The sequence below is a fragment of the Amphiprion ocellaris genome, chromosome 2 (assembly GCF_022539595.1).
Source record: "Amphiprion ocellaris isolate individual 3 ecotype Okinawa chromosome 2, ASM2253959v1, whole genome shotgun sequence".
Taxonomy (NCBI): domain Eukaryota; kingdom Metazoa; phylum Chordata; class Actinopteri; family Pomacentridae; genus Amphiprion; species Amphiprion ocellaris.
The window spans coordinates 28,225,087-28,243,893 of NC_072767.1; the positions used below are offsets into that span (position 1 = coordinate 28,225,087).

Sequence of the window (18,807 nt, forward strand, 5' to 3'; positions counted from 1 at the left end):
GTTTCTTGCAGTAAACTTGACTATTACCACGAATTATGTAGGATTTGATGCTACTGGAGAAACGTTAAGCTGTATAAAGGCGAATTATCCTGGACCTGCATTATTCTTAAACTGTCCAATGTAAAATCCATTCAAATATAGTAAAATGAGGTTGCAATCAAACAACAATAAAATTTAAAATGCTGTAACTACCAATTTCTTAACCCATTAACAGTTTTGAAAGACACATTATCAAATTTATACACTGTTTAATGTTTTATGGATTTTCAACTTTCCAACAAGACTTGAACTTATCCTCTGAGACCAAAAAGCCATGAGTGACTCAGTTGAGCGGCAGGCGATATTTACACACAGCTGATAGGAGCCATAAGTTGGTAGTAAAATATTGATAGTGTGTAGAGAAGTTCGATTTTTAAAGTATTAGTAACACCTGTGGGCACTTGAAAAATGTTACACATGGTGATACCAGTTTTTTCAGTTTCTGTAGAATAAATAATTAGATTCAACAACTGTTATTTTTTAATTGGCATTCTGATTTTGTTATACTGCAACAAAGACATTTTTGTGTTCTTCTATGTCTAGCTATAGCTTTGCTATTTCCATAGAGGTGCAGGACTTTATATTGCAGAGAAAAATGAGCCCACAGTGAATTAAAATGTGATAGGAACAAGAATATGCTCTGAAACTACTTGGGGTTTAGAGGGTTAACTTCACTCTTTCTAAATGATTCATTCTGTTAGCAATGACGAAAAGAGAGCATAGTTCTCCGAAGACTCCGTGTCAGGTTAAATCAGAAGACATGGAGGCGTTAGGACTAACTGTTACCACAGACAAGACAGCCAAATCCTGATCGGGTCCAACAGACTCAACATCAACATCTCATCATCACCCCAGTCCCCCGTCAATCCTATCCAGCTGTGAGGTCAACTCACATTCCAAGTTCATGTAACCAAAACTATCTGAATGTAAGATTTGAAAGACTGTATACGAAGCCAAAAGCTGGAATTCAAAATGTAAAGTTAGATTGGAATAGTTGCAACTATCTGCTTTTGCATTCGTAATATTTGCAACGTTACAAATGAAAATCCTTGGCGGAGATCCGATACACGTTTTTTTTTTTTTTAAAGATTCAAATCTCCACTTTCAGCTTCACATACTAGTATTTCTGACGCTGTATCAACAGGGGAAAGATGTGAAATCTTGAAACCACCCACTGACCCTCCAACAGCTTGCTCTGCTCTGTGGTTCACACACACACACACACAACTCTGCATTAGTAGAGTTTCCTGCATTGTAACGGAGCTCAGTGGGGGATTTTTGACAGCTGGCATACCTGGAGCAAACAAACAAAGGATCAGAAATAGATCAGACTTCATTTAAGCCAATAGGACCCCTTAAAAGATGCTTGCTATTGGGGGCAGCAGATTAACTTTGGGCATCTGTACATGGCCACAATTCAACTAAAGGTGCCTTAAACATTAAAATTACTCATTTTAAAGTAAGCGACATCAGAGTTGGCAACTAAAACGAATGCCACAGGTGTCAAAACCACATTAGATAGGGTCAGATGAGTTTGTGGTTTCATCACAGAAATCGAGAAGACAGAAGCTGGAAAATGTCATACTATACGCTTTCACTGACACTTTTCTTTTACTGTGACTGTATGTGGGCACAGACAGGACGTTACAATGAGCTGAGCTACTTTAGTTTGATACTCAACATACTTGCTGCCATTCTGGAGGTACATAAAGCTAAAGTGTTTTGGATTTAACACAGTCAAAAGCTGGTTGTAGACAAAATAGTAACTAGTAAGTATTGAATCATGTCACCTCAGCACACATTTTAGCAAAAGACCCTGTAATAACTCTATCCAAATTATTGTGTCAAATACTTAACTATGGGACACGACAATATCATAGCAGACTGATGAGGGTCTCTACAAGGATTATTACAATGTAGGAAAGACTGAAATGAGAGTATCAGTCAATTTACAGCTGAGCTGGAAGCGTCAGTTGAAGTGTAATCAATGAAATCACCAAAACTTGTACTTGTGTGTGCTGAAAGCAGCTGAAATGTCAGTGGAAGAGCATTAGAGTCAAAATATCACTCTAAGAGTAAGAGACAAAAGCGCTTGAAATGTAAGTTGATGCGTCAAGATAAAAGCAGTGGAAATGTTAAATAATAAAAAAAAAGCTGTTAAAATATCACTTGATAATACAGATCAAATCAGTTGAAATGTCAGTTCGCGCATAAAAGATAACAGCAGCTGAGATAAAATCAGTCGAAATGTCAGTTGAAGAGCAAGAGATAAAAGCAGCTGACTTGTAATTTAAAATGTAAAGTAAAAGCAGTTGAAATGTCACTTGAAATGAAAGTCTGTTGAAAATACCTCAGTCATTTAGGCATGTAGGTGGGAATAGTAGTTGAAGATGAAGTGGGAGCAGTGGGGACGCGACAGTTGGATAGACTGCAAGCAGCTCAGATGTCGAGTGTAGGATCTGAAACTGCTTTTCACAGGAATTCATTCTTTTTAACAGGGATCAGTTACATTTTTATTCAATGGTGTTCGATTTCTGCAAAGTTCATGACCACGATTTCCTGCAGAGTGACTGACGTGCACCTTAACCTACTTTTTTTCTCCAAACCACCCCCAGATAGATGTTTATTTCTTCAGTTATGCTTTTTATGGGGATTAGAATCAAATATTCAGACATTGATTCTAAGAGAAACACTGGATATAGTATAGCAAGACCATGTACAAGCAAAACTTATTTTCTGTCACAAGATTTTAACTGTTTTCTTTTGTTATTCTACATTTCCTAAAATACATTTAGGATTGACTGTGAGAGTATTAGAGGTAAGACAGGAAGCGAGCGTAGTAAATTCATATTAAGGAGGGGGAGACTGTGAAAATACTCACTTTTGATATATTTAAACAGTGCAGTCCAGGCAGTGATGTCACTAGACACTTTTCACAGTCTTTGGCAGGCAGCTTTTGGACTTTAGCCTCCATTGTGATTCAACACTAATATCTCTTTCAGATATTTTCTTCAAATCCAGCAGATTGCCATTCCAGACTATTAGAATGTGTGACAAAAATGAGATTGATGAAAAATCCTTCTGTCATTTTCACACATTTCCTCTGAAAACAAGCTTCCTTTTCATATTTCAAAAGAAGAAAATCAGTCAAAAACATAAACTGGCATACAGAGTACTGAATGCTTTGCAGTTCTTTAAAGTAGTCTGTCTGAACCAGTTCATTGTAATTAACAAAAACCAGCCACATTCTTAAAATAACTGCAAAAACACCAAGACAACTGTATGGGAGAAGAATTCCAAGAATTTTGGAGGCCTGGAGCCATAAACAATGCTGTAATGAGCCTGTAATGCTCTGAAATGTTCTGTGTTTGTGTTTTCACTGAATATATTCCTATGAGTTCTAACACTTTGAAGTGAACACTCTCACGCAGGCTGATGACATAGTATCACACATTTTAGATTAGCTGCTTGTTATCGGTGTTTATTCCACGAATATAATGGAAGGGACTGAAAGCACTTCTCTAAGAAGATAAATATGTCCAAAATATGGTTGCAACTCAGCTATAAAATACCTTCCAACACTGATAAAATTTTGCCATTTGTAATAGCCAAAGGAGATATTTTGAAATGTCTTTTGTGCTTGTACAACCAGTTATTCATGATTTTATATTGAGACAAAAATCTGTTACACTGGGTCATCAAAGATTTTGTCCATTTTAAAGAGCAGCTTACATGTTGACTTTTTAACTACTTAGTGTTTGTAAAGGTGATGGATAATTTTGTTTCATGAGCCAAATCCTGATAAAGAAGTAGGTATTCTGAGCAATGCTCTTAAAAAAATGCCCTTTTTACACATAAGGAAGTCATTTCAGCCTCAGTGTACGTTGTAGTAGAAGATACTAGTGAGTCTGATCAGTTGTGATTTAAAAAGTTCACTTTTTTTGCTAATTATCTTGCATTTCACAGCTCCTCATCATGATCAGCTATTGTGTTTGTGCATGTTAAGCTGGAAAAATACATTGTTTCAGGACTAACACTGCAATGTGTACAATAGTCACACTGTAGACAAATTAACAAAAAAACCCAATGCAACAACTATTTTGGCTGCTTGATACAAAAAGAAAGCTCACACAGTTCTCATTTGCCATATCTAATCTACAAGAAAAGTCAGTTTGATAGAATATCATTTACTCTAAATCAAAGGTTCTTTTTTTTACTTCTTTAAACGAAACCCAGATTGTTGACATACAGGCTACAGTAACCAGAGAAAAACTCCACAAAAGAAGATTTGTTTGCACAAAGAATCACAACGTATGTTGTGTGGAACTATTTTGGCAACAGAAGGGATGACGTTGAATACAAACAGGTGCTCTTCCACAACTCAAGGCAACACAACTAATTTGTTTGACCATTTAAATCAGCACCACAAAGCTCTGTGTGATGAGTGCAAAGCCAGATCTGAATGCCATCCAAAGCAGAAAAAAAAAACTCTTTCGAATGTCTTTGCTGGTGTTACGACATGTGAGAAAGGTTCAAAACGGCAGAGAGAAATCACTGATGCGATAACTTCTCACCTCGCAAAAGACTTGATAATTAACACAGTTACCAACGACGGTTTTAAAAACTGGATTCCGCCGCTTAACAAACGTTTGTAACACCATCTCGCATCAATTTTTTTTCAAGCTGCCATTCCAGAGCTGTATGAAAAATACAAGGCACATGGTGGAAAAGAGCTGCTACAGTGGAATATTAGGCAGCTACAGCAGATTTAAGGTCCAAACAACAAAGTCATACGTAAGTCTGACCATCCACTTCATTAATGAGAACTAACAACTGGAAAGTCACTCTTTGCAAATGGAGTTTTTCCCAGGATGATCATACATGTGAGAACTTTGCACCAGTGATGAGAGAATCTTTGGGGCCTCAGTGGGAAATGTCAGGTCTGTGCTGAACATGGTGAAGGCTGCTGCACTAAATAAGTAGACCAGACTGCAGTGCTTTAGCCAAGCATCTTTACTCATACCCACGCTGTATTTATGAAGCTTTTTCTCCATATGACAACACATGTATGTTGCACAAAACATCTCACTTTTCAAATATCGTGGAAGCCTCATGTTAACCATGTAAATTCTTATATTTTAAATTGAAGGACTACAAAAGCAGACCCCTCCCTGCTTCTGCATTCGTCACAACAGTGCTCTCCTATCATATGAGAGATAAACTTGGCCTCTGTTTCCACAGAATGCACTTTGTTGCCTTCCACAGTGTGGCACTGAGCCAACACTTGGGTGCAGGAAGTGATGTCAGTCTGTGTGTGCCAGTTAGGGACAAATCTGATATTCCCACAAAGCCATTTCCGAATATAAACAAACAGAACCTTCCCCCTGTGTGTGTACACATCCTCACATGTCCAGTTCCCAGTATTTCTTCAGCAAGTCCGATTGTGTTTCTTCAAATGCAAAAGAAAGTCAGCAGCACTGACAATAACTCAACACAGACAATGTCAGTGTGGAATAACAGTGGAGCCGAGGAAGGCAATAACTTGTCCAATAATGTGAAGACATAATAAGGCCAAGTTAATTACAGTAAATACAAAATAGCACAGAGGGGCGTCTCTGTTTCAATAGATCTGCTCTCTACCTAAGATATGCCAGTTCCCATATGAAGTTCAGGATTAAATGAATCCTCTGGTCTCTTTCCTTTCTGCTGCAGGGCATGATTCCCATGGAGCACGAAACACGCAAACCAGTTTAGGGAACGTAATATTCTGCCCGCTTTTGTTTTCCTAAGGGGCTTTGGGCTAAAGAATCACTAGCTCTGCAGTGTTGACATTAGCACAGCCCACTTAGCCCTGAACCCTGAGTCACTACTACAGGAAGTGAGCAAAGCCTTTCATAAGGGTAGTGTAAGTTCACTTCACTGGCCTGCCTATGAAAAGGATTTATCTCTGGACTGTAAAATTGGAGGCACAAGAGGAGGAAGCTGGAATGGGATGAAGGGAGTTGGGCCGGGGGTGAGCCCGAGCTCCACGAGGGAAGTCGTAAACTCCTCCATCAAAGTGTGAAATCTGAAGTCAGATATCCCGCAAATCTGTCTGTAACTCAATATCACCCAAATACTCTTTATTGGTAGATGTCTGCCATAATCTTGTCAGCTGGCATATAATTGAAAATACAGCTTTAAGACTGTAATTTCAATCGATTATATTTTATCTACTGTGTATAGAATGAGAATGGAGATGGAGGTAATGCTTGTTTCAGTTTATAAATATTTTTACAGGTGCCGAGACAATAAATTGCATCCTTGTGGGTGTAAAAACTTAAATATAAAAGGAAAAAAGTGCATCTTTCTCATTTGCATAGATTTAGGAGTGACTAATTAACACCCTGAATCCCAAAACCCACTGGCAGGTTTGAAAGTTATGATGTCTTTCAAAAATAGCCAAAATTACACTGCTTATCAGACGTAGAAACTGTATAAACAGAGAGAATCTTCTGATTTTCAATATTCCACTGGCCCTTGAACTACTCATCTGTCACAATGATTTCTGTTGTAAAATTTGATCAAAATCACTTATGTCATACCACATAAAAAAAACACCAAAAATAAACCATTTGCTCTAACCAGATTCTGCAAGAAACCACAAGTTCTGAGCTCCTCGTTACAACAGAAGAAGCTATGAGTGACTCAGCTCTGATCAACAATCCCATGACAAAAATCTGGGAACTATTCAGCTGTAACGGCCTGAACTTCAGGAAAATGTTGTACATGTTGATTGTTGTTGCTTTTTTGTAAAATAAACAATCAAAGAAATTCAGCTTGGTCTTTATTGTTATTATGATTGATGGCATTATAACTTTGACATACAGCACAAAAGACATATGTGAGTTCTGTCTCGTTCCAGCCATGGCTGTGCTGTTTCCACAGAGGCGCAGGACTTTATATTGCAGAGGAAATTAGGTCACAACAGCCAGAAACTGCTTTAGGATACCAAGGGTTAATAAGTAATTTTGCAGGGTTAATAGGCAATTTTAACTGGATAATTCGACATAATTGTGTACTAATGACAGACGAGGTTGTTTTTAGAGGTTTACTTGTAGGACTGTTTTAAAACAACATTTTAAAAAAAAAGCTTGCTTTGATGATGATTCAGTAGTTCACATGCCCTACAGAATGAGAGGCGGGTAAAACACACTCCTGTTGCTGACAGTGAGTGTGGTTATTATTCATCAGCCCTGACAGATGAAGTGGGCACCTGTCAGTAAACCATCAGCATGTGAAAAAGAAACAGACGACCAATTACAAGCAGCATATGCAGCTGTAGACTGTCGGTACATTTCTGCCCATCTCTGACGTTACGTCCACACAAATAGGTTTTCATTTTAAAGCAGTATCTTAAAACAAAAATGATCTCGATAGAGTAGATAATATCGTAGGCTCTACACTTTCATACTTACTAGTCAGGAAAGTTGGTGTCATCTTGTATCTCTGTTGGAAAGAACTTTGCTCAACATCTGCTGTCTTAAATATCCTATATAAATAACAATGACTTGACTTACACTGATAACACTCCATCCATTTAAACACACCTAAGAACACAGATAATGTTGCTGGGTACGGGAATAGTTGCTTGTCTCCCACACATAGACAGCAGTAGCATGGAATAATGCTGAATTTATTGGCACAACAGCTGCTAGTGGTGACAACAAGGGCAGCAATGCCTGTAATTCATAACCCATGTCGAATTAACCACTGGTAGTCATGGCTGATGTGCTTATTTTCTTCCAGAAAAGGGTCACTAATGAAGAAAGGACACGTAGAGAGTGACAAGATCCGATCAGGAAGTGAATGCATGTGTCCAATTCTCCATTTTGGCACGTCCAAACTAAAACATAGCATCATTTCCAAATGTCGGAGAAGCGTGGAAGGTAGACGTACGCATAGTGCAAGTTATCCATTTTAGAACAAAAATGTATTATTGTGGACGTAACCTGAATGCAGACATAAATCAGCAGGCTTTGAAGAGATGGATGACAAGGCTAATTCCCAGAGGAACACAGGAGCCACTGTGTAAAGTGAGACAGCTGGGAGAGACCGAGCATATGTGCATACAACTGAGGACTTTACTGGCTGTGCTGCCACTGTATGTCTTTAGTGATGGGTGCTGACATGTGCTGTCTGGACCGATAATATCAAAGAACAAAAAAGTTGTCAGTGCAGTCACGTAACAAGAACTGGCTGTTCATATTTCTAAAAAGTAGTAACTAGATGAAGACCAGCTGAGAAACATTTGCACGAGTATGAGTAAAGTAAAACCATTAGTATAGACTTGACACTATAGATGCCCTCAGCTCAAAGGTGAATTTAAACAAATGAAAATTAATGATTTTCTGTGAAGATGCCCTCAAGGAGCCTCAGTGAAGTAGCGTTATAATAACATGTTCGTGTGAGATGGTTTCATCCAGGTAGTTGCATGAATACTGAGATACCATAAGTGGAGTTGAACAGCCATCAGCTAACCCAACAAACTGCAGAACTGAGCAGCACTAAAAGCACCCGAGCAGAACAGTCTTAACTGGGCAGTGGAGGGAAACATCCGTCCTGCTGCTCCGAGGGCATCTCTCTCATCAATCATAGACGCCTGCAAAAGCCACGTTCCTTGGCAGCAGCTCGATGGGTGTTTTCGGGATCAGGCACTTCGTCTGCATTCAAAAAGATTTAGACCCAGTAGGGGGAGCAGGGAGGTGTACCCTGTGGTCGTTTGTCTTGTCCCACTCAATATCAGCCTCATTTCATCTCTGCTGGATCATCTGCTTTGCCAGAACTCCTCAATGTACAGTGTTTAACACGACCCAACCAGCGCATGTAATGAAAAGTCGATGGTGGGGATCAAGTTTGGCTGAAAGCTTCAAGCTGAGATAATATAAGAGGTTGCAAAACATGTTGTGGAGCTTTCACTGTACTGTAATTTAGAGGGAAAAAAAACATAGTTTTTATATCAAAACCGCATTCTGACGGGACAATTTTCAAATCGCAAGAGCTGTGATCTTACATAATTAAGAGTTTTACACTGTGGCAAGTGTAAGTGTGAAGTAAAAGCTGTAGCTTGTTAATGTTAGTTAAAAGAAATTCTTGGCTTTTGTACAGTTAAAAATTCTCTCCACATGATGCCTTCCTGGCCAAAGATGGTGTTGTGGATGCAGAAGCACCACTCTGTTGAATTTTTGAAAAACAAAACAGTTTTTGGTGTACAGCTCTGTTAAAGGACGCTACGTCTTTAACAGAACTGTTGCTAAGTCCTTTAACAGAACTGTAGACCAAAAATTGTGTTCTGATAAAACTAAACCTTATGTCTTTGTCATTTATCCTAATGCTTTACTGTCGTTCCTTCTCAGCCAACCAATTATATGTTAGATATCACTCTGGTTATCCACAAAAATTGGAGGAGAAGCTTCAAACATTTTGTGAAAGAGCTGTATTTTTACCCAAACCCTGAGATTTTCCTTAACCCCCTAATGAGTGAAAATTGAAAATAAACAAGTGAAAACGAAACTTAACCTAAGAGAATGGTCCCACACGGGACACAGTGAAAGTGTTGTTGATGACTTAAGCCTTGATTACAATCCCTTGCAGATGTAGGGTAGTTGCTCTTATGATACGAGTTTTTTAGTTTGCTTGGAAGAGTCTGTTGCATGCACACACAGTAGGTCATATCTATATATTTCATACATCTATACAACTGCCAAGTACTTTTGCCCTTCGCAGCGTAAATTTGGGACCGCATACGGATGTGTTTCAGGTCTCCATGCAAACTTTCGCAAACTCGGGAAGATGACAGAGTTTGCATCACGGGACCCTTTGTGTTTTAAGCACCACAAATGATGCTAAAAACGAAAGTGTTTGTTATGAGGCGATAAAGTACAACGTGATTATCTGTCATCTCCCTCTTTGTAACTCACCATTTAAAGAATTGTAATTGAAGTAGTTGCTTTTAGACTTTGGAGGTGCTTTGATTTGTACATGTTTTCTAATAACAAAGCCCAAACACTGTTTAGGAAGCCCCGTACTATGTCTGCCCACTTTCTTCATCACATCTATGGAATAACCACTAACATGGCGCTGCAGTCTAATCTGTAACCAACTCCTATATCCGGCAGGAAGTGCAACCTCTCTGAACAGTCAATGGGAGTGCAATACGACCACTTGCAGCAGACTGATGTGTACCTACTGTAGTATGAATAGTACCATGTGCTCCCAAAGTCTGTCTACACACATCGACAAGGAAAGCATGAAAAAGCCCTTTTTCTAGTTTGCAGACGTCCACTTAGAGTTCAATACGTGCACAGTCAGCCACATCTACACAACAGACTTTTGTCTTTGTCATGTATTCGCTGCAGACACAAACTTTAGGCTGCACGTAGATGACTTGGGTGAAGGATAAATCTTTCCTAATGTGTACCTTTGTGGACACAGAAAGAATGAATTGGACATTACGCGAACTTTGTTGCTCCTTTCCCACTATGTGACAATTTTACCTTTTGTGGTGAAAATATGTTTCTTTTAAAAGGTTAACAAGAACGCATTTTAGTTGTGTGGAGCTATGGTTGTGTTTTCCTATTTATAATGAACAGTATTGCTGACAGCAGAGGCTAATTTCACATGGGTAGCCTGTGAAATCTCCTAATAAACCTCTAAACATAATAATTACCAAATGCGACTCGACAGCATATAACAGCTGGCTATAACCACTAAATGTGACTGAACTAGACATATTTTTCCTTAAAAATACAATACACTGTGATTTGAAGCAGAGTGACAATGTTGGTAAAAAATAAAAAATAAAAATAAGAGTAATATTATCCTCAACTGGATCTACTCTAATTAGTTGTGGCATATTTCATCCACTTCATGTCTCAACAGACCTCAAGCAACAAACCTTGAAGCCAGAATGCTGATCTGGATTATAATGATAGTGTGTCAAGGTGTCAAATCCACACTGACATACACGAAGACACCTTTTCAAACTCAGTTAATATCACAAAATAAGTGGCTGCTTAGATAGAGAGGTATGAGAAGGGGATTTTACCAAATAATCAATAAGTACCAAGCATTTTCTTTCTTTTGACATGGATCATATAAAACAGCTCAAAAACTTTCTTTGTTCCTGCTGTGTTTTACAGAAACACCATCACTCAGATGTGATAACAGGGGCCTTTGAGTAGCAGCAGGTTGCCATCAACAGAAAGCAAAGAGTGAAACAATGCTGGGCCTTTGTGCCAGTGAGTGAGCCCAGTGTGAAGGAGTCAGAGAGGTGAGAAAGGCCAAAGCAGACAGCGTTTTCTCACATGCTGGAAGAAGCTACATTCCTCTGGGTTTCTTCAACTGCATGAAAGGGAGGGCAAAGAAGAAGAATGACTTGTCGGATGCCTTGCTGTCTCATGTATTAACACGCACAAAGGACGCTGGGAGGGCCTCTTAACTGGACAGTTGACAAACGGAAAGTGTGATGAATAAATGGCTGGTTAGAACAGAAACCACACAATAAAAAAGCCATGAAGAGAATTTCTGAATGGTGTACGTGATGTTGAGAAAGTGCAAGAAACTTGTGACAAATATCTTTGCAGCTAAACTTAATGTTTCCATGTTGTTTTTGTAGTGTGCTTCAAATGAGAGGAGCAGGATATATCCCAGCCACCCTAACAGCCTCTTACAGAGCTTCTTAAACCTCTGAACCCCAAAAGAAGTCTGGATGACTTTTTTTTATTTTTTACTTCTGTCACATTTTTACTTACTGTGGGCTTATTTTTCTCTGAAATACAAAGTCCTGCCCCTCTATGGAAGCAGCAAAACCTTGACTAGTAGAGAGAATTCAAAAATTTGTTCCGTACATCACGACACAGATATGATGCCATAAGTCCTTACAAAAGAAAATACTACTAAAGTTGAATTTCTTGAAGTCCCTGGCTTTTTGTCTCATTGATCACAGCTGAGTTGCAAATGGCTTCCGGGGAGTGCAGAATTATTTGTTTTTTTAACAGAATCTGATCCAAGCAAAGCATTCTTTTTTGAGGGATTTCTCAATGAAACTTGCAGAATATAATATTTTGATGACACATCTCAATTATAAGCTTAGATGTGGTTACATTTAAAAATTGACTGACACATCACAGATAACAAAAAGTTTAAATTTTTTGAAGATAAATTGCCTTTCAAACCGGATTTTGGGGTTCAGCGGGTTAAAGTGTACTGCAGCTAATGGCTATTTTACGACCCATAACAACTTGCGCTTTGATTACTCTCCCTACATGAAATCCATCCATCCATCCATCCATTATCTATACACCGCTTAATCCTCACTAGGGTCGCGGGGGGTGCTGGAGCCTATCCCAGCTGACTCAGGTGAAGGCAGGGGACACCCTAGACAGGTCACCAGTCTGTCGCAGGGCTACATATATAGACAAACAAGCACTCTCACATTCACACCTATGGGCAATTTAGAATAATCAATTAACCTCAGCATATTTTTGGACTGTGGGAGGAAGCCGGAGTACCCGGAGAGAACCCACGCATGCACAGGGAGAACATGCAAACTCCATGCAGAAAGATCCCGGGAAAGCCGGGACGCGAACCAGGGACCTTCTTGCTGCAAGGCGAAAGTGCTAACCACTACGCCACTGTGCAGCCCCCTACATGAAATCAAATTCTGAAAAGCAAGTGGAAAAGGAGAGTATTTCCAAGTATGTGTGTTTGTGATCTACAGTTAGCATCAAGCTCCGAGAAGGACCTACAGTCATTTTTTGGACAGACATTACTGTTTTCCAAAGAAACTTCCCAGAACTGGGACATGGTCTTTCAGCAGGACTCATCTGGTGGAAATGGAGTGTAGAAGGTGAGGCCCCAGGAGGGGCTGGTATGATGAAAGACACCACCTTCAGCTAGAATCCCATATCAGGACTTTTTGAGTCATGCAGCAGAATTTGGCATGTTTGCAAAGCGATGAAACAACACTCAAAAACTAAATAATGACCTCAACAAGTATAAAGTAATTGAGCAGCTCTTTTTTCAAGCTGCTCCTGACAGTTATCTGAACAGTTTTTTTTTTTTTTTTTTACTATTACTCTCTCATTCGTCAATGAAGTCACACTCTACTCTTACTCTAACTTCTAACTTCAGTGCTTTTCTTTTTTTTTTTTAACAGGGCTATGAAACACAATGGAAAGCGCACGATCACCCCAGCTGTCTCCCATTACTGACTCTGACCAAAATTATTTACACGCCTGCTTACTGGAACTATGGAGAGAGAGAAAAAAAGAGAGAGAGAGGAAAGGGGGTGGGATGATTCCAGTATATTTGCGTCCTCTTAACGGCAGGATGACAAGACAAGATATGATAGACGTGGAAGGAAGGTGTTTTATCTGCAGAAAAACCTGTCTGCTGCAACTCACTGAGATGTGCTTGGATGCGTGAGTGAGTAAGTAAATCAAAGCAAACGCTCCACTATTTCATTTACACACTGCTGTTAATTAAACTAAGTAATGCTGGGGTTACCTTCATTCAATAAGCAAAAGCTATAAACAGACAGGGCCAGAATTATTGCCTCCTCCTTGACACTGCTGTTAAGATAAAGGCTTCACCATGGGGGGAGAACAGACCTGTAATTAGACACACTAAGGACTCCCGTTGCTATGTAAACATCCCAACCGCTCTGCCTAACAGCACACCGCCTCTGTGCAGCGCTGCTCTGCTCGAGCTCCTCGCATGAATCACAGGGCAACATCTGGTTTAGCATGCTGGAAGGGACTTTGTCGGTTTGGCAGGCCGTGCGTGTGCGGAGTGTGTCGATTTGGACCAGACGACCCACGCCTGCCTCTCTCCTCCCCCTGGCTACCCCACCTCTCAGATTACAGTGGTTGCACAATGCATTTTGGCAGTAGGGACTGTTGCTGGCCCTAAGAAAGCACTGCGGATATAGAGACAAACCTTTTGCTCAACTGTGCAGAGAAAAAAAAAGCGCTACAACCACTTCTGGCACCACCGTGACTCTTGTCTGCCAAGAGTATACAAAAAAATGCAGACAGAAAGAAAGTTGTTTACTTTACTGTAAAGCTGAAAGTGGAACATATGAACTGCGAATAAGAGCACAGTTCAGATTCTTTTTCCAGGCTTTTTTGTTAAACAATCTATGTGGTTCTACAATGAACAGCTGAAGACAAATTTGTGCTAATAGGCTCATCATCCATCAAGCCACCACACAGGTGAAATCGGGATAGACAGTAGGTAACTTTCCACTGCAAGAACTCAAAGCAGGCGCATGGCCATGCAAACGTTTACAGGAACGCCCCCCTAACCGGCCCTTTCAGCCTTTCTGTTTCCAATGCAGTGTAGGATCCAATGGCTTCGACTGTTACGCTAAACCTGACTGTGCCAAAACGACAACAAATAGTAGTTACTGGACCTAACTAGAGGCCAATGAGCACATAGGAAATAGAATAACGGAGGCTTTCTTATGTAGCATACATGGTGAATTTTGCAATATTGATGTGATTTTATAGAAGAAGAGACCGCTACTGGATGAGGACACAAACACAACAAACAAATGACTGTTGCTGTCCTCTCCGAGTTTAACCCTTTGAACCTCAAGAAGTTTCTGAGTATTTTTAGGTCTTGTCACGTTTTAACTCACTCTGGGCTCATTTTTCACTAAAATATAAAATTTTCCACCTCTGTGGGAACAGCAAAACCATGGCTACGAGTAGACAAAATGTCTCCTGTGCAATTAAACAAAGTTATAAAGCCATAAATCATAAAAAGAACAAAAACATTGAAATTTATTCATTTCAAATTTTACAAAAAATTTTAAAATGTGGAATCAACATGCAAAACATTGCTGCAAGTGCCCCCCAGTGCTATCAATACTGGAAAAAAATGGTGGCTCCACATGCTATGGACATTTTACGACATTTTGATCTTGCTTCTGTACTTCTGTAAACACAGTCTGCAGTTCAGTCCAGTTTTGTCAATAATTTCCTATATTTTTGATCGTAGCAAAGTTGTAGTCCTAGTTGCAGCAAGGGGCACATTTTTTTGTTGTTTTTGACAGAATCTCATTAGAGCAAATGCCTTATTTTGAAAAATTTTAAATGAGACATCTAGAATAAAAGGATTTTGGTCAAATGTCATGATTTTATGCGTCGATTTAGAATAGTTTTCCAACCAAATAACACATTATAGATGATCAGTTCAAGGACCTTCAGAGAGCTTAAATCTTTTAGTTTTCCAGTTTCTGGCTCTGATAAATGGCCTAATTTTGGCAATTTTGTGAACACAACATGTCTTTCAAAGCCACCGGTAGTTTAGGGGTACAGAGGGGTAACCAATCAGCATTTGTTTCTTCTGAGTTTAAAAATCAGTGTTGAGACCACAAAGCACTTTTATCAGGATCAATCAGAAGTACTCTGGAGTAAGTACTTTTATCACCCCTTACAACAGCCCTGAAAGTGGTTCTATAGGGATGGTTCCTTTAGTCAACGCATATAAAGGTTCCTGCAAGTTTCTACAGTGGAAAACAGCTTAATAATAGGAGGAGAAAGTACGGCAGCAGTCAACAATGCTGGTGTGTTTTTCAGTGCGCCAGCAGTCCGGCCTTGTGCCTGCAGTATAACCAGCATCCTGCCGGAGCTGTTTCTGGCAAGTGCCTCAAATTAATATCTGGCATTTCTCCTACACAACTTTATTTCACTGTAAAACCCAATGTAAGCCTAAATGTCCACAATTTATCCTTCACAAAATTACCATTATGGCAAATTGGGGAGAGGTAACCACAAAATGGGAGTAATGATACAGGAGAAAAAAAGAGGTAGAAATAGCAAAAAGCAGAGTAAGACGGCAGAGCAGAGAGTTGAAATATGGATGTCAAGGTGCTCTCAGTCTGACTTTTAAGAGTTATGGGAGGCTCAGATCCTGGATTGCATTACGTGGAGAGAAGACTCATTGTACACTAATCTAAACATTACGTAAGAGCTCTCCTGACAAGTTTAAAGGCAGATGTGACTGTTTACACAGATGCTGCAAGATAATAGAAATAGACAGTAGAAGAGAACGCTTACCACTGACAGTTCAAGGAATGGCTAATTTGGTGAGAAGGGCATAGAATAATGTTCACAATCTTGAAAATGATCCAAAATGTATTAATTGGACTGTATATTCCTAGACTGGATCACTCAGGAGCATCAGACACGTTGCATGCAAATCATTTTTTACTGCCAGCGCACTTTGGAGGAAAGGGCATGTGGTCGTCTAACTGTAAATATCTGTCCCTTGTGACTCAGTATAACAATGCAGCTTGCCGTATGAGGAAGAATTTAGAGGAAAACTTCATACGAGACTTCATTGTGTTAGAGATCCTGGCATTGTGGAAGAAATTATGTTTGCTCTACCCACAGCACATACTGACTACACTGCTATTGTTTGAGTAAAAGTCAGCTCTCTGGAGTGTGGTTCAAACCTCCAGAGAATAGAGAAGAACTTTTGAAATAATAACCTATGGCGGCAATCAGACTGAAAATATGAAAACCACACTTTTTTTGTGGGGAGGCGCTCATTATGTAGCATGCCTCCTACTGGGTAATTATTCCTGTGCTGCCACAGAAACACAACACGGGATGTTGCAGTCCAAAGCTGGAGAGAGTTCAAGTCCAGAGTCGTACATTGTGAAACCAGTCTCTGTAAACAGGACATCTTACAATCTGTAAAATAGAAAAGAAGAATGTAGGCCAGATTCTCTGTGTGGTTTTAGTCAGATTCTAGCCAACCTGACAGAGTTTCATAAAAATTTGAGGGCTTAGGTCACTAAACTGAATATTTTGGTCATTACCAAGCATTAACCACTGGTGAATATTGAAGCCAGTGTGATAGCTACAGCAGTGACAGTTCCTCTAATTACATCTAGTGGTCAACACCACAACTACTCACTGAAAGTGAAGCCAAAACATTTCAATGGCTCCCCGATGGCTGACTGTTAGATTAGGAAGGGCTTGATTTGATATACAGTGCAGCTTGCTATAAGCTGAGCATTTTAAATGTCAATATCACAGTCGATCATGATCATTTAATTGGGAAAGGCAAAACCGTAATCAAGATTAATATTAAATTCACTGTGCAGCCTTACCAGGGGATCAGTTTTGAGGATATTTTCATGACCAGTTCATTGGTACATAATTTGGCACAGATATTCATGGATCCAAGCGGATGCATCCTAATGATTCTCGTGGTACACTTTGTAGAACCTTTGAGAAGTCTTTTATTGGACTTTGTTAAAGGAGGGTGAAATTTGCCTTCAGGAAAGCTCAAAGTTGCATGTCTTCTTTTTGCAGATGACATGGTTCTGTTGGCTTCATCAAGCCGTGACCTTCAGCACACACCAGGGTAGTTTTCAGCCAAGGGTAAAGCAGCCAGGATGATAGTCTGGGCTTCTGAGGCCATGGTTCTCTGTTGAAAACCGGTGGTTTAGGTATCTCTGGATCTTGTTCATGAGTGATGGGTAAATGGAGCATGAGATGGAAAGATGGATTGGGGCAGCGTCAGCAATAACATGGGCGTTGTACCGAACCGTCACGGTAAAGAACGATTTCAGCATGAAGGCGAACTCTCACCTACAGTCATGAGTAGTGACCAAAAGGATGAGATTGTGGATACAAGCGGTCGAAATGAGTTCCCTCGTTGGGTGGCTGGGCTCAGCCTTCAAGATAGGGTGAGGAGCTTTCCCTTTGTGACAAAAAAAAGCCAGCAGAGGTGGTTGATTATGATGAATTCTGGGTGCCTTCTTTTAAAGGTGTTCTGAGCATGTCCAACTAGGAGGAAACCCCAAGGTAGACCTAGAACCTTCATGAGGCATTATATATCTCATCTGGCCTGGGATGCCTTGGGATCTCCTAGCAGCAACTGGAAAACATTTCCAGTGAGAGAGATGTCTAGAACCCTGCTGCTGCCGCCACAATTCCAGATAAGCAGAACAAATAGCAATGCCCCATTACTCCTGGGGTGTATTTGGTGTTTATTGCTTGTTGTCACAAGAGATTGGCATAATGGCACAGTAAAAATGCTACAATGTATTCTACCTGCTAAAAATCAGGATGTGCACTGTCACTGTGTATATGTCAGCATGCTGATATCATGTTAGCTTGTAGCCCCAAGCAGAAACGTGCCTCAGAACAGCCTCAAAGAGCTGCACAGTGTAACTCTGTGTGTGGCACAGGATTTTCTGGAGTTTCTGGAGGTCTAACAGTCCTATGCCAGGTGTTCGAAGAAGCGGTTCTAACAGCTGTAATGAAGTGGGTTGAATCACTATGTAATTTTATCAGTTAGATATATAGTAAAAAAAAAAACTGACATTAATTTTTATGAGGACATTCCACATTATTCTCATCTGTCAGTCATTACCTCACACAGCTAGAAATGAAGAGCAATCGACTATCTAAAGAAGACAGAGGGGATTGCAACAAAGTAGATTAAGTCTTACAGTGTAACAGATACAAGTCTGAGCACCTGAGAAAACTATTGCTCATACTTTTCAGAATCATTGGAGTGAAAAAGGTCATGTACATTCCTCACTATGAGAGGTACAATATTGTAATTAGTTAAGCTTAGTGTGGTGGGTTGTAGCAATAAGTGATATCATCCGCAGCACTTCAGTATTTGATATGACAAACTGATAGCACACAGAAGTTTCCCATCTTTGTAGCCGTTTACTTGGTTATTTTCTCTCTCTTT

General features: G+C 39.8%; 1 protein-coding gene across 1 annotated transcript in view; it reads right to left on the minus strand.

Annotated features, from left to right (window-relative positions):
* The window catches only part of tgfbr3 (transforming growth factor, beta receptor III), an 89,770-nt gene that overhangs the window by 63,510 nt on the left and 7,453 nt on the right, over positions 1-18,807 (minus strand). The window lies entirely within an intron of this gene.